Source organism: Manacus vitellinus, unplaced genomic scaffold (genome assembly GCF_001715985.3).
Source record: "Manacus vitellinus isolate BGI_N305 unplaced genomic scaffold, ASM171598v3 scaffold_48_pilon, whole genome shotgun sequence".
NCBI lineage: Eukaryota > Metazoa > Chordata > Aves > Passeriformes > Pipridae > Manacus > Manacus vitellinus.
Genome location: NW_021940593.1, coordinates 1,079,355 through 1,093,853, shown reverse-complemented (window position 1 = coordinate 1,093,853; position 14,499 = coordinate 1,079,355). Strand labels below are relative to the sequence as shown.

The following is a 14,499-nucleotide window of genomic DNA, read 5'->3' as shown; positions in this document are numbered from 1 at the left end:
ACGAAATGAGCACCAATGTCAGGAAACAGCTTCAAAGACAGGGTTTAATCCTTAGCTGGAATAAAGTAACACATCTCTAGCCTTTAACAAAACTATATATTAACTTCTGTTCAGACACTGCTGTAGAACCCTTTCCCAATCCTTCCCTGTTCTGAAAATGCTCAGTGCCTTCCTTGCCACCAAACTGGCAGTTCACACCTTTTCCTTGGCAGTTAGAAACCATACCCTCATTAGTGTTTTTGAAATCAACTCCTCCTGTTTAATCCAGGCTATCTGGCAGCAGAAATAGCAGCTGGATTGAACAACTGGGCAAGCTGACAGCACAGGGTGAAAGATTCAGGTCTTCAAGAAACAGTGAGGTGACAGGGATCTGGAATATCCTGGAGGGAGGAAGATGAGAATATAAAAAAGTTCTAGCATGAATTCTACAGGAATCTTTAGCCCATGTTCTTTCCTTTTCTGTTTAGGACTTTGTATAAATGAATTTAAATGTTCGCTGAAACATGAAATCAGTGTGCTAACCATCAGGCTGAAAAATCTATTGCTGTGTCCCAGTCCTGATGCAAGTATCTCTTCACCCTCAATAGTCCACTATATTTCAATTAGTTTCTTCCTATTACTATATCTCCTCAAATCACTTTCTGTAATTTCTCCTGTCAGTTTAATGCTGATGTTTTAAAAATATCTGTAGATGTTGCACTGATGTGCCATATAAAAGATCTCCAAAACACAGTATATGAATATGTTTGCTAAGCTTCATCATTTCTGGCCACGTGCTGAAATGCTGCTGCTTGAGCACAGATTCCTCTGAAGCCCAACAGGAGCATTTCCCATGTAAGAAATTCTTAACCAGGCCATTTGTGAATTAAAATGGCCAGTAGTAAACCTTTTAAATTCCCACTTACTATAATTGCTTGTTCCTACTAGCCCAATTGAAATTGATATGGTAATAACTAATTTAATTTGTATTGAAACAGAAACTGCCTTTCATTCTTCTGTAATGAAAATATGGGGGATGGGAAAGGGGGAAGGGCAATAGGGCAGGCACGAGGAAAAGAGTTCTTTGGATCTTTCCATTGAAATATTCCACATCTCTTCTGACCACCAGCTCTGTGATCCTGTACTAAAAGCCACTGCATGTTGCAGGTTCCTTTGGCCTCACTCAGTAGTCACATCACTACTGCAGATGTGCAACAGGCACAGATTTTGCCTAATGCACAAATAAGATGGTGTCCTAAAGTTAATGTGAATTTACAAGCCAAAACTGCCACAGATCCACACTCTTAGGTGGGTGACATTGCCTCCAGAGGTCCTTCAAGGAAGTGCTGCCGAACAGGGGCAGAACAGGAAAGGGTGATTCCTTTTCAGGCAACAAAGGCCCCTGAAGTTCTCATGAGCACAATGGTCCTGACACACATTTTCATGAGCAAACAACACTTCCATTAATGTCCTAAAGGCCTTTGTTGAACTTAAGCATAAAAAGATGTGGATGTGGCTGTAACATCTTAAGATCTGTGTTCAAAGAGCCGAAATGCTGATGATAATCTCAGCAGAACATCAAAATAGCAAGCCCTGAGGTTGCTGCAGCCAGGGGAAATGTAATTAGCAGTCTCCAAAAACCATACAGTTTGCATAGTAGTTTCTTCTCCACGTTTCTTGGCATGGAAAATGTTCCAGTTCTGAGAGGGGAAAAATTAACTACCAGGTCATTTCCAATGGTAGCAGCTTGTTTTCAAGAAACCCATACCAGAACCTGTGTATTAATTGGTTTGAGGCATGAGCATCAATAACGGGTAATATTTCTGTTTCAAATAATTTGCAGTAGATAGTTCACTTTTATTAAGTTGACACCAGCAGCACTTTGTCTTTAAGACTGAAATAATATTCTTAGAGTTATTTAAAGCACACATTTTGGGAACCACAAACAGTTGCTAAGGAGACAGACAGTAAGGTAAGAAAATGGGTTGCTATCATGGGGCTAATAAGTCACATTCACATTTAATTCAGAGTCCTTTCCTTTCTATCCTTAAGGGGAAAATCCGTTCCTATATAGAGTTATGAACATGTGTTTTTAATAAACTTAGGTCCCTCAGAGCTTTTGGGATGGATCTTTATGTTTTCAGGCATTATGAGGTGTTATCCGAGAGAAGGTGATGAGGAGAAGGTGTGACTGAGGGCAGGCTGTGGATCTGAACTGCACTGTGGCTCTGTCCAGCAAAGAAAATTACAGTTTCACTTGCTTTTGGAATATTTAAACTTACACCAACTGCATGAGAATATGTTAGGAAACAGTGCCTGGAACTAGGATTTTCAATGGAGCTGGGCAGAGTTGAGTAAAAAAAGTGGATTTTGATTTTTGAAAATACTCTCATTAGCATTCTTTTCATTTATCTCTATTCTTGTTCATTACTAAGTCCCCCCAAATTAATCTGTAAGATTTCATTATTACTGAGGAATCAGGTCAGTAAAAATCTCCTTGGAACAGCACAGAAATTCCCAGTCACCTGTTGTGTAAATATTTGCCTGTATTTCTGTATGTGAAACTAAAAACATCACATATTATTTAATTTGACTACTTTAGTACCTTCACAGTTTTCAGTCACAAAAAACAGGGGTTATTTAACCTATCCTCTTTCCAGCTGTCTAAATTTATGTAAGTCATTCTGACATATCTGTATCTAATATGTTCTGAAATATCTCCAATGCTAGAGGTTGCACAGCTTTTCCAGGCAACCTATTTTCATTCTTTCTGCTGCAAATAGTTTCTAATAAATCATTTGATCTTTCTTTTTCTTTTCCAAAATTCAAGCTTCTTTCTACTTATCCAGTTAATCATGGACAAAGAAAATATATTACATGATATGAAATTATGTCACAGGTTATTTTTCCCAAACATTTTCTGGTGCATATCTCTTTCTCATGACTTTTTGTTCTGTAATTGTCAATGCTAAACACTTTTTTTTTTTTTAACATTGCAGATTTTAACATTAAAATGTAAAACTTCAGATTTGACAATTCTGCCTAAGCATTGAGAAAAAAAAAAACCTTTTTTCACTGTATTTAAGTAAAATAACATTACGCCAAAGCCAGAAGTAATTGGTAAATTAAACTCTGCATGTAAGAGCTGAAAACATGTCTAAATAAGCTTGTAAGACATTCTTTCAAAATAACTGTGCTGTAATGTAATGATATCTCTTCAAGTAAATGCAACATTAGTAATTATAATATGTTTATAAAGCTTCATTTTCTGTAAATGCTCATAGCTCAGGGGTTTTTTGCCTAGGAAAACTTTTTTTTATTATTTCAACGACAAGTCCTCTGGTTGGTTTGTTTGTTTGTTTGTTTGTTTTTTAACCTGGATTCATGGCATAACCACAGGGATTGACAAACTAGTTCCATGTGGATGTGGCCAAGTGAGAACCAGGAAAACATGTCACCAGTAGCCAGTTTCCCTCCTGATAGAATTGCACATCACAGGAAATTCTGTACCATCACAGAAACAAATTTTACACTAACACAATTGTATAATTATTGTTCATCTTAGCATAAAAAAAATTCTATTTATATTTTATATTATTTAGAGTCTTTTTATAACTATTCAGCATTTCTCAAAAATGTATGGATTTTGCATAAAGCCCTTCTAAGTCATAACTCTGCCCCAGACTGACTTATTAAAAACTCAGGCAATATTACTCAGGCATTTATAAGACAGCCGAGGAAAGTAATTGCTGCCTCCACCCCCACATCCCAAAGATAAAAAAATTGCTGACTGTACATGAAATGCCTTCTTATTCTCACCTTGTTGAACAAAGAAGCTTTTCCTTTCTGTCATAGCCATTTTTTTCCCATCTTCTCCAACAGGACATTATCAACATATCTCTGTTAAGGCAGAACAAAGAGCAAATACATGGACTGGACAAAAAGCTCAGAAAAGCTCAGAAGGCTACAGTTTAAAAGGCAGGAAGAGTAGGAGTGTCATTAAAAATCCTCAGTGGGGCTGGCTTGAATACTCCTCAGGAGGAAGAAGAGACCAGGCTGAGGAGTCTGCAAAAAAGGTTCCATTGTGAGGTGGGATGGAGATAGTGCAGAAGGAATGTAAAGCTTGAAGGACACAGGCAGAGCTTCTTTATTCCTTGTACAAATTCCCTTCACGGCTTGTAACTTGGCATACATGTATTATCAGACTGCAAAAGGAGAAGGGGATACATTGGTATCGTAATTGTGGAAGCTTATGGCTTTTGAGTATTTGATTTGCAGCCTAAGTAACACTGGTTTCTGTATTTGTGTACAGATGTAATAAAATGCTAGGTAAGTATTTTGTTCAACCATGTTTTCCAGTCTTATTAATCAGCTACAAATAATTCTAGAAGAGTTTTTGTATAATGTAAAGAAATTGTGTAACTCATAGCAAAGTTTTTTCAACATCTTACACAGCTTAAATGACTTCTCACCAACAAGCCATAAGGTGCATATTACACTGTACTTCAGTCTCAGTTTTGGTTGTGCAAAGTGTCTGGCAAATATTTGTTAACAGCCAATAATTACTTCACAGCATTCTTACTTCACAGGTTTACAGACCACTGACTTCCAGGGAAAAGGAAGGACATTCACTCGCCAAGAGTATTTTGGGAAGATATAGAGCCAGTACAGGCACAGCTGTAACAGTCATTTAACAAGTCCCACAAATGCAGGGACCTGCCAGAAGCTGTGTATGGAGCTAAGAAATGTAACTGGGAGGACAGAGAGAGAAAAAATATGCGTGTAAGACAAGCCCTGTGTGTTCCAAGAACCTTTTTTTTTGGCTATCAGTTCTGATACCTGTGACCCAACAGCTGCCATAGAATGTTGATTTGACCGATGTTTACATCCATAGGTTAATGTTTTAGCTGTATTTCACATCAAAATGCTTTACATTCATTTATGTGAATACTCTAATAAACTAATTTAAGGGACTCTCTGTGGTGTCTTTGTGTTACAAGCTTCTCTGTTTTGATTCTTAGAATATTAATTGGCAGCTGCATACACTAGTATGACTGACAAGAAGTTTGGAACTGCTAGACAGAAGGAGTAACTGGGCTTTACAGATCAGCTTTTATCCACTGCAATCAATTGTACACTCAATGTGATCCATGTCCACGGAACAGAAAGGGGAAAGCATGAAGTGTTTTTATTACAATTCACTTAATTGCTTCTATATTTGAATGTTATGGGAGGCTCAGCAGGAGGAATGGGAAGAAAAGTATTCTGCAGTCAAAACACATTCCTCTAAATAGTAGTGATCCTTTAAACCATACAGGACCAATTTTCCAAATCCCTCAATCCCCTCCTCTGTACTAGGTTAGCACATGCTGATACTGTCCTATTGTTTGCAAAAATGAGCATGGATGAATATGAACACTAACTCTATCCATTACAGCTCCTGGGTTGTAAAGATTTACAACACAAGCAATGCCAGTGAGAAATTCTATTATTCTACAAAGTTGAAACCAAAATAAATCATAAGCTTCAGTGTAAGGAAGCAAACATAATTCGCACAACTAGCTGTTTTATGGGAATAAAATCTTGGAGTTGAGATTATAATCCACAAAAGATTTGTTCTACCTAATTCCTGGGAGAATGCTACACAACATATTTATGCCCTCTTCTAAGAGATTCAGATCAGGCTAGTAAGCCTCTGTTTCACTTTGGTTTTAACATCACTAAAAAATAAAGGCTTTGAAATCAGACTTTAGAGGACAGTAGGTTTTCAAAACTAAGTAGATTTTCAAGATTAGTCCCTGACTGTGCAGTCAACAAGTTGTTGTTTTGGTTTTGTTTCTTGTTTTCGTGGAAATGAAAGTCTAAATAAAAACATTCCAATGAATACTCATCTAACAGTTGCACCTCCAAAGATGGCCATTAATTTGGAGAGTAGGTGGTGTATATGCTTAAAGAATAGCCATCAAACCACAAAACAGAGACTACTGGGAAACTGATACCCAGGTATTTTACAGAATACAGAAGTATTTGAAACACAAAGGAAAAAAATAGAACTAATATGACTCAAGTCTTGCAAGTCTGAGAAAAATTTCAAAGAATGTGGAAGTAGCCATGAGAAAATCAGAAAGTCCATCATCAAGAAAATACTGAAAATCAGCTCTGTGGAAACGGAGAAAAAAGGGAAGAGAGTAGTAAAAAAATAGCAACGGTGGCAAATATCTGATTCTGCAACCAGATCCCCTCGAAGTCTTTGTGCCTGGTTTAATTCTGTGCTCCATTCCACGCTTACCACAGCACTGATTTCATTCTTCTGCCCATCTGCACGATCAGTGTAATTTAAGTATGGGGCTGGTCCAACCCAGCCTTTGCCATTTGCCTTTGCAAACTCCATCACTGCTTTTCAGGGCTTTTCAGTGGCTTTTTATTCTTATATTCCTAAAGAACACAGTAAATGTATGTTTAGAAAAGCCTTGAGAAGTATTTTAGAGAAATAGGCATTGTTATTTAAGAGTAGTGATTTTATGTCACTTTTAGATTTGATCCACTGTCATTTTTAAAGTTATTATTAATATTATTATGTATTATTGCCACCATGGCTGTGACCTTTGAATGTCTCTGGGCCTTGTTACATTAGGTCTCAGAAGCATACAGTGGAAATTTAGTCTTTATTACACAGATTGTAGCAAATCAGATGCTATGGAGTATCACATAGATACCATACATTGAGGTCAGGTACTTTAAAAAAAAATCCAAAAAACCCAACACAAAAACTCCACAACAAAACACAAAAAACCCCTTCCAAAACTCAACAACATCCCAAACCCCAAAATAACTGGAGTTAAAAATAAAAAGTGAAAAATTGAACAGTGGATGAAAACATTCCAAAGAAAATGAATCCACATGTAGGGAGTTTTGTTAGCTATTTTAAGAAATAAAAAGACACAAGTTTCTCTGTTTATGAACAGATGACATGAAAAACAGTGAATTATTTATATCTCACAGTAAAGGTATTTCTGATCTTATTAGCAATGGAAATATCCTTTTGGAGATAATAACTTATTTACAAGTACAGCAGTGTGGAAATAGCAAAGTTGTATACAAGCAAAAATAATTTTTTTGCAGAACAGGTGGGAAAAAAGCATTAGAAAGCCTGTTTTGTGTTTTCCTCTTGCAGCTAGAGATGTAAGAATTTACCTATAGTGCATATACAAGGAAAACTAAACAATTCAGTGGTATGGATGTTAGAAAAAGAAGAGGAAATTATCTATTCGACTTTCCTCTCACAAATCAAATGGGAAAAAAAATTCTTACTGTTTTGCCACAACTTTAAGTCTTGTTAGTTTTTTAAACAACATTCTGTCACTTATGTTCAAAACCTGCTATTTTTTACAGTATCAACTGTTCACTTGAGCAGGACTGAGGAGCCACCACAGAACAAGAATTTAGGACAGAAGACTGCATTCAGGTGTAGACAGTTTAACATTGTGATCCACATTTACTGTCCTTTGATCAACCATTAAAAATCCCCAGGAAAACCCCAAACCAGGTTGTAAATACTGAGCAATGAGATAAAAATGGGAAGTTCCCCACCTCAGTGCAGGTCAGTGAACCCTACACACCAGCAAAGGGACTGCAGATCACTCAGGGCTCCAGAGCTCTCTTGGAATAGTTATCGCCACTCACTTCTGATCTATAAAATATCAGACTTCAAGCATCTCAAATGTATTTCACACCCAGTTAAGAGCCTGGTGATTTCGATAATGCTTTAAAGACCATTAAAGGTTCCTAGTTTTTCTCTTCGGTGCCTCAGTTTTACCGATATAAAGTGGCTTGAGAATATTTAAGCACTTAGCATTATCTTAGGGCTTTCAAGGAAGAAGTACTAATTAAAATACAGCTAATAAAGCTGTCTTAGGTTTGGCTCTTAAGCAGGTCCTGTTGTCACAGTGTCATAAATCTGGCCTAAAAGCATGTTGCCCACACAAAGCTTTGACTACTCAGAATTTAATCAGAGAATGTACTTCTTATGGAGACACTACTAAGTGCATCTGACATTTTAATTTCCGATTTTTCTCCCTGCATTACCTTTAGATTGGTTCTCTTATTCTCTTCGAAGAACAAGGACAAAAGTCCTGTAAAATTTCAAGGCAACCGGTGAAGGGACCTAAAAATGTTGATTGACTATTTTTTTCCATTTTGAAATATTCAGTCTATAATGGACTTGCTTACCTTCTTTATAGCAGAAAAGCTTTGATTCAGAATTGTTCTTCAGCTGGGGAAAATGGGAGAAAACTTCTCCATAACAGAGGGACCCAAATCAAACACGTACACAAATTGCCACAAAACCCTAGTTTTAGTTGGCTACCTGCCATGAAAGGTTCCTGCCTGGGAAGTAATGGAAGAAAGAATTTTTTTCTCAAATATATATGCCACATTTCATGTATACCAGGATGTGCACAAAAGATGGATGGACTGTGGAAAATATCCCTACTCTTTATTGCCTTTTCTTGTCCAAAATGCCACTAATAATACACAGAGTTTCCCTTCTTTTTGTATGTATAGTTGTGGGATGTCATTTTAATAGTTCATTACATATAAAGCTAAAAAGTGTTGGGAAAAAATAAAGCACTATTTCTATTCTGGACCTGTACATGATACACACAGGGGTCAAATTAGTCTAATTAAGAATAGAATGAGGCATCCCATAATTGCCATTTAACTGAAACCTCAGTAAAAACACCACCTTACACCCAGTTTTCCCCCAGTACAGCAGGATAACCATCTGTTCTGAGGTCTTCTTTGCTGTCATGGAACACAAGCAGTTGGGGTAGAAGAACACAGGGGCTTTTTATATCATAACGTATATGGAACAATTGAACTATGAAATCCAAACAAAAATGTATAACTCAATCATAATGTGCCTGGAATTTCTTTCATGGAATAGCACTCACTAAAAGCTATACAAAAGTGGAACCTAAAATTGGATGCATGTGTATAGGAGAAAACTTTTCCAATGCATGCATTTTTTAAAAATATGCGTATTTTAAACCACATTTAAGATACAGGCATGAGAAAAAATTGCATTCTTTGTGTGTGTAAATGCACCTTGCTGCTCAGTTAATGACAGGAAGCATTGCAATACTCCACTTGCCCCTCTCCCATAGAAAACAACTTCTTAGATGCAAATGCTTTTCCAGAAAATCAAATTACTACAGAATATTGCATTTTGTAAATTATCACACATTATCTATTTATTTTTCTCATATTTTTGCATGTTATTAATACTAATTTTAAAAACAGCTTTTGCTTTTTAGCTTGTAATACCTGGTAGTATTCTGATGCGGTTTTCATTTCAATAGAAAAAATTGAAAACTGAAATAGAAATTGAGTTTTTCTACTTAAAACACTGTTTAGCTAATCCCGGAAGAAAAATTAGTTGCCTTACTTGTATGTATAAAACCATTTAAAAAACATATATTCCCCCCAAAACAGGTAGCTAACAAGAGCAAGACAAACACACTTTGTTATAAATAATACTAACTCAAAGTGAAAACACTCTGCTGTTTCCACTTATGATTTTTCTCTTGTAATTTCACCTAATACACCTCCTCATTACTATGTCTTTCACTGAAGTAATTTCTCCTAGCAATTCTATGACTATAATTATATTTTAACACAAGATAATGCCAGCCTAAGGAATGAGATCTCTTTTAATGACTATTTCCTGTATTTAAAACCACAGGCTTTGAGAATACTGAAACACACACTTTATTCTCACTGCAATGAATGGGATTTAAGCTTTGTAAGCAAGGGCTGGTTCAAAACATGCATAAAAAAAAATTCCTAAAAGCTGGAGCATGCTCCAATTCAAACTGTGTGCTGAACCTAAGGGGTAAGCAGGTTAAATAACACAGGAACACAGCAATAATTCAATATATACTAAAAATAGGTCAGGAAGTTGACAACCACATTAACTCATGGTAAGTATACTTGAGAGAAATAGTTAAATGTTGAGCAAAACAGTTGCAAGTAGTTGTTTCTCATTATTTTTGTGGAAAAAGATTAAAAAGACAGATTCCTAAAAGACTTGGTATTTTACCTAATAGCTCAATTTTTTTGATTGCACGTCATGTATTAAAATCCAAGCACACAGCACAGGCTTACCCAGTGCTCTCACCAGAAAGTACAGGTCTTTAAAAAAAAAATAGTTTCTGAACCTTCCACTAAAACAACAAGAACAAAACCAAGCTCCACCATCTGCTCCCATAATACGTTTTTTTCTCTTTTAACATTGGAATCAGCACAGAACCTTTTTGTAGGAAATCTGTGTTTAGTAGAATTGCCATCACCCCAAATATGTTTCACCATGAAATGTGAGCTGTTATGATCATAAATATATCACTCCTACGACTATAAACAAACATTTTCACTTAAAGCAACAAAGAGCACTGAGGATCTTACTCTGAATATTCCTGTGGTCCCTTTCACTCCTGCAGTAAGAGCAGGCTGGGAGCACACTGAAAACCAGTTATGATTTGCAGCACAGTGATTTTCTCTACTGCCTCAATTGCTTTGCTGGGTACACATATGGATGCATATTACAATTTTTAAAAAAAGTTGATTGTTTTGGGGAACTGTCAAAATTTAGAAAAAATTCGTGTAAGATGTAGGACATACAAAGAAACTCAATTCTTTTGCTTTGAAACTGTTACAATCATGATTCAATTTATTGGGTTGGGACTTGTTATCTACCTAATAAAACAGACTCAATAACATATTACTTCTCATTAAAGGTATATAAATGTTAAATGGAAGGAAAAAGTACTTTTGGATCGTACAAAAATGAATATGGGTACTGATGTAAGTCAGGAGGAGTTGGCATCTGCCTTCTAGGTTGTGTCTGCTAATTTGGTTACTGAATAGAGTCCAGAAAATAGCTTTTTAGGAGCATCTCCCCTCTCAGGACAGCACCAACCAGACTCTTTCTCAGGGTATCCTTCTTGGGGGTCAGTAAGGACATGAATCTCTAGTCACACCTGTGGTTTTGACTCTCTCTATGGTCCCTGAGGTCATTTTTTGGTAGTCCTCTGTTGGTTCTTGTCTAGCAGCTCTCCTAAAGCTTCCCATATTTCTGTGCAGGCAAGGCCTCACAGCTGTATCCCCTCTCGCTCCCACAGTCCCTAGGGATCCCTTGGGGCTGGCTCCTCTGGTAGGTACTCCCATCTGCAGGCAGCTCTTACTGTGGCTGCTTACACTGCCTGTTCTGGGAGAATATCCCATCTCCATCCTCTTCCCACCTATGTGGACATCATCTGCACAGCTCAGAATCTCAGAACAGCCCAGGATGGAAGGAACCTTGCCAAATCCTCTGACAAAGGGCAGCCTGAATGAGATTATCTAGCACCTGGACAGTCCAGCAGTCAGCACATGCAGGACTGGCCCTCAAAGGGCCACCCTAGTACATCCTACGTGGATGCTTCCTTCGCATGTGTAAGGTTAAACTCCATACAAGCTGTCTCTGCCCAGAACTCAAGGCTCCTGTCCCCATAATACACCTCAATGTCCTTTAGAACCACTGGGTCTGTTGTCATCCAGTCAGCATTTTTAAAGTTTTTCAGTCAAATTAACATGTTCCCTGAACATTTAATTAGCCCACAAATCAAGCTCTCCTTGCTGCCTGATGACAGCTGCTACCTCTGTTTCCACTGAATTCCTTTGGTACAGCTTTTGGCTTCACTTCAAGACCACACTCCCTGGTTCTCATTAGTTTTTGGATTAGGGACATCTCCAGCTCACTGCGCCATCACCATTGCTCCTTACACCTCATATTTTTTCCTCTTTCCTGAGACAGCTGCTGTTCTATCTTGTTAGCAGCACAGTTTTCTATCTTGGGGCTTTTATTCATTCACCTCTTGTCTGGTTTCTCGTAGTAGGGGAGTCATAAAGCATCTTCTCTGTCCTTCTCACCGTATGGTTTTGAATCCTCCAGACACCTTCCAGTTTGAGCGTGTGAGGTGAGAAGTTCTGAAATGATGATATGGTTCCCAGCCTGGGTATGTCCTTCCCTCATCCCTTTCTTCTTTTTGTCATCTTTTATTTCCATTTTTAGCAAGAACTGAGTGCTCCAGTATGTGCTATGTTTTTGCTTCATTTCTGAATATTGGCTAAAATCATTTACCTTTGAATGCAATGGGAATTACTTGGGGGATGTCTGAGAATTACACTGATAGACACACAAGGGTTAAGTGTCTGCCTGCAGATCAAGGTGAAGAGGCCTCACAAGTAAGAGAGAGTTTGTCTTTTTTTGCAGAATTTCTGAAGCCTTCCAGTTATGACATCCCACTCCACTGCCACTAGCCTTCCATCTCTGAAGACCCTTCCTTATTAGAACATAAATGAATAATTAGGTTTCTCCAATTGCCTCTTCTGGAGCTGCAGTTTTATTAGGATGAAAACAGATCCTCATATTTAGGGTCCCATTATTATTCTTCAACATGACCCTGAAATATTTAGGCAGCCTTTTTACAGATGATTACTCTATATTTGAAAATCTTCTTTTACATATATGAACTGATGTAAATGAAGGCATTTTTATCTGGATTTTGAGATTTCTGGGACAATGGGCAGATACTAATTTACAGATGTGAATTCTCTGCAAAATACACCTTTTTTTTTTTTTTTTTACCAGCCTTATGTATTTGCAGTTAGCCCAATTCAGAAACCAGATGACACGTACTCACAAAGCTAACATTATTTACCTATTGGGATATTAAGCATAAATAGAGGAAAATCTTTACCTACTCTTCAATGCTAAGTGAAAGGAATACATATTTTGTTGAATATGTACAGAGTTTTATTTGGTTTTAAACTCTTGAAATGACCATGCAGTGAATGAATAAACCTACTGCAATACGTGAAAGCTACGTGAAATAAACTATGTTAAATTACTGAAGTGCTTCACTTTGATATCTTGTCACATCATGGCTGCAAAATCCATTTTGAAAAGCTGCTGATTACACTCAGAAGCATTACCTCCCGCACATCAGGAGACATCACTTATGTCCCACTGACATCTTCCCACACCAACCTGCTAATTACAAGAAAAACAGCAAGACTGAAGTATTTCTCTGGTATCTGCAAAAATCCCCCATTGCAGTTGACATGAGAACAAGACAGTGAAAGGCAACTGATAACCTCTAATACATCTCCCAGGCCACTGATAGGCTTTCACACTAATAACCACTTAAACATTTTGAAAATGCTTCTGAACACTTACCATTTTTCAATGCATCAGTTACCACTAAGCAGTGATTGTTGCAGCCCTACGTAGCTAATTATCTTCTATTTACATCTCTTCAGGATGAAACTTTTAAAAACACAATTTATTAGACTGATTATATGTCAGAGACCTTATTAATATCACCTAAATGAACATTTGTCCACAGTAATTCCATTACAGGAAACAAATAAGCAAGCAAACCCCCAGACTGTTGCAAGCAGATAGACATGCTCATTAACCCTGATCCATTGCTGTGATTGCAGCAGTTTCCTGCAGGGATGAGCAGTGCAAGCAGCCCACACCTGCCATGGGTCAGGCAGGCAGCATGGTATCGCTGACAGCCCAATACAACAGTTACCACGAGAAAAGGAAACTACCGTGAAATGCTGCTGATGGAACAAATGAGCTACCGCAGCTTTTCCTTCTGCAGGAAAGGCATGTTCTCCTGACTATAACCAAAGTGAATGATGTCCTGACTAGTGGCAGTCCACAAACATTTGTCCTTTTACCGAGCCCAGCCAGCAAGCTTGGTTCTAGCAAAAGGATGTAGGAGCAGGAGGCTTCGCCTCTGACTTCACCTCAGGCTTTTTAATTCCCACAATCTCTTCTACCACATCATGAACTGTGGATCATACAGATGACACTACAAATCATACTGTCTCTGAATTTACCAAGAATTAATTTAAATTCTGGATTCATCACCCTCAAACGCAGATCGTGAAGGAGCTGACAAAAAGCATGTTAGAATGTGCGTGTGCCCTCAAGGACACAACAGGCAAAGAGAGAAGCTAATGCAGGAGAAATAAACTGAGGATTAGTTCATTACACTGGAGTGTGAGATGGTGGAAGGAAAGAGGAAGGAAGACGAGGTAGGACAAAGGGATAAAAGAAATTACCTCTGAAGTCATTCAAAGACAGCCAGAAGAGTCAATATGGGAAGACAGGGGAAGCTAAGAAAAAGGGGAATGAAGAACCTGCAAAGGAAAGGTACCAGAAGGGACTCATCAGCACCAGAACCGTGGGGTCAGGTTGTCTTGACCCAGAAAATCTGCCACCAGAAAATCCAAGCTTTGGAGGAGATGGAATATAAGATGTGGACACTGGGAAAAAGTTGAAAAAAATTAAACATAGATTCACCAAGACAGAAAAGATTAATGTGATTGTTATTTACAGTGGGAAAACTAATTTATTCCCTGGAGAACAGATCCAGAACAGCTTTACAAACACAAAGTCCAAAAACT

The 14,499-nt window shown here is 37.7% G+C and overlaps 1 long non-coding RNA gene across 1 annotated transcript; it reads left to right on the top strand.

Moving 5' to 3' along the window:
• The first annotated feature begins 2,156 nt into the window (after positions 1–2,156).
• Positions 2,157–3,893, top strand: LOC108640930. Its single transcript, XR_001921600.2, has 2 exons — positions 2,157–2,333; positions 3,862–3,893. It is a non-coding gene; the product is annotated as an uncharacterized LOC108640930 (long non-coding RNA).
• The last annotated feature ends 10,606 nt before the right edge of the window (positions 3,894–14,499 follow it).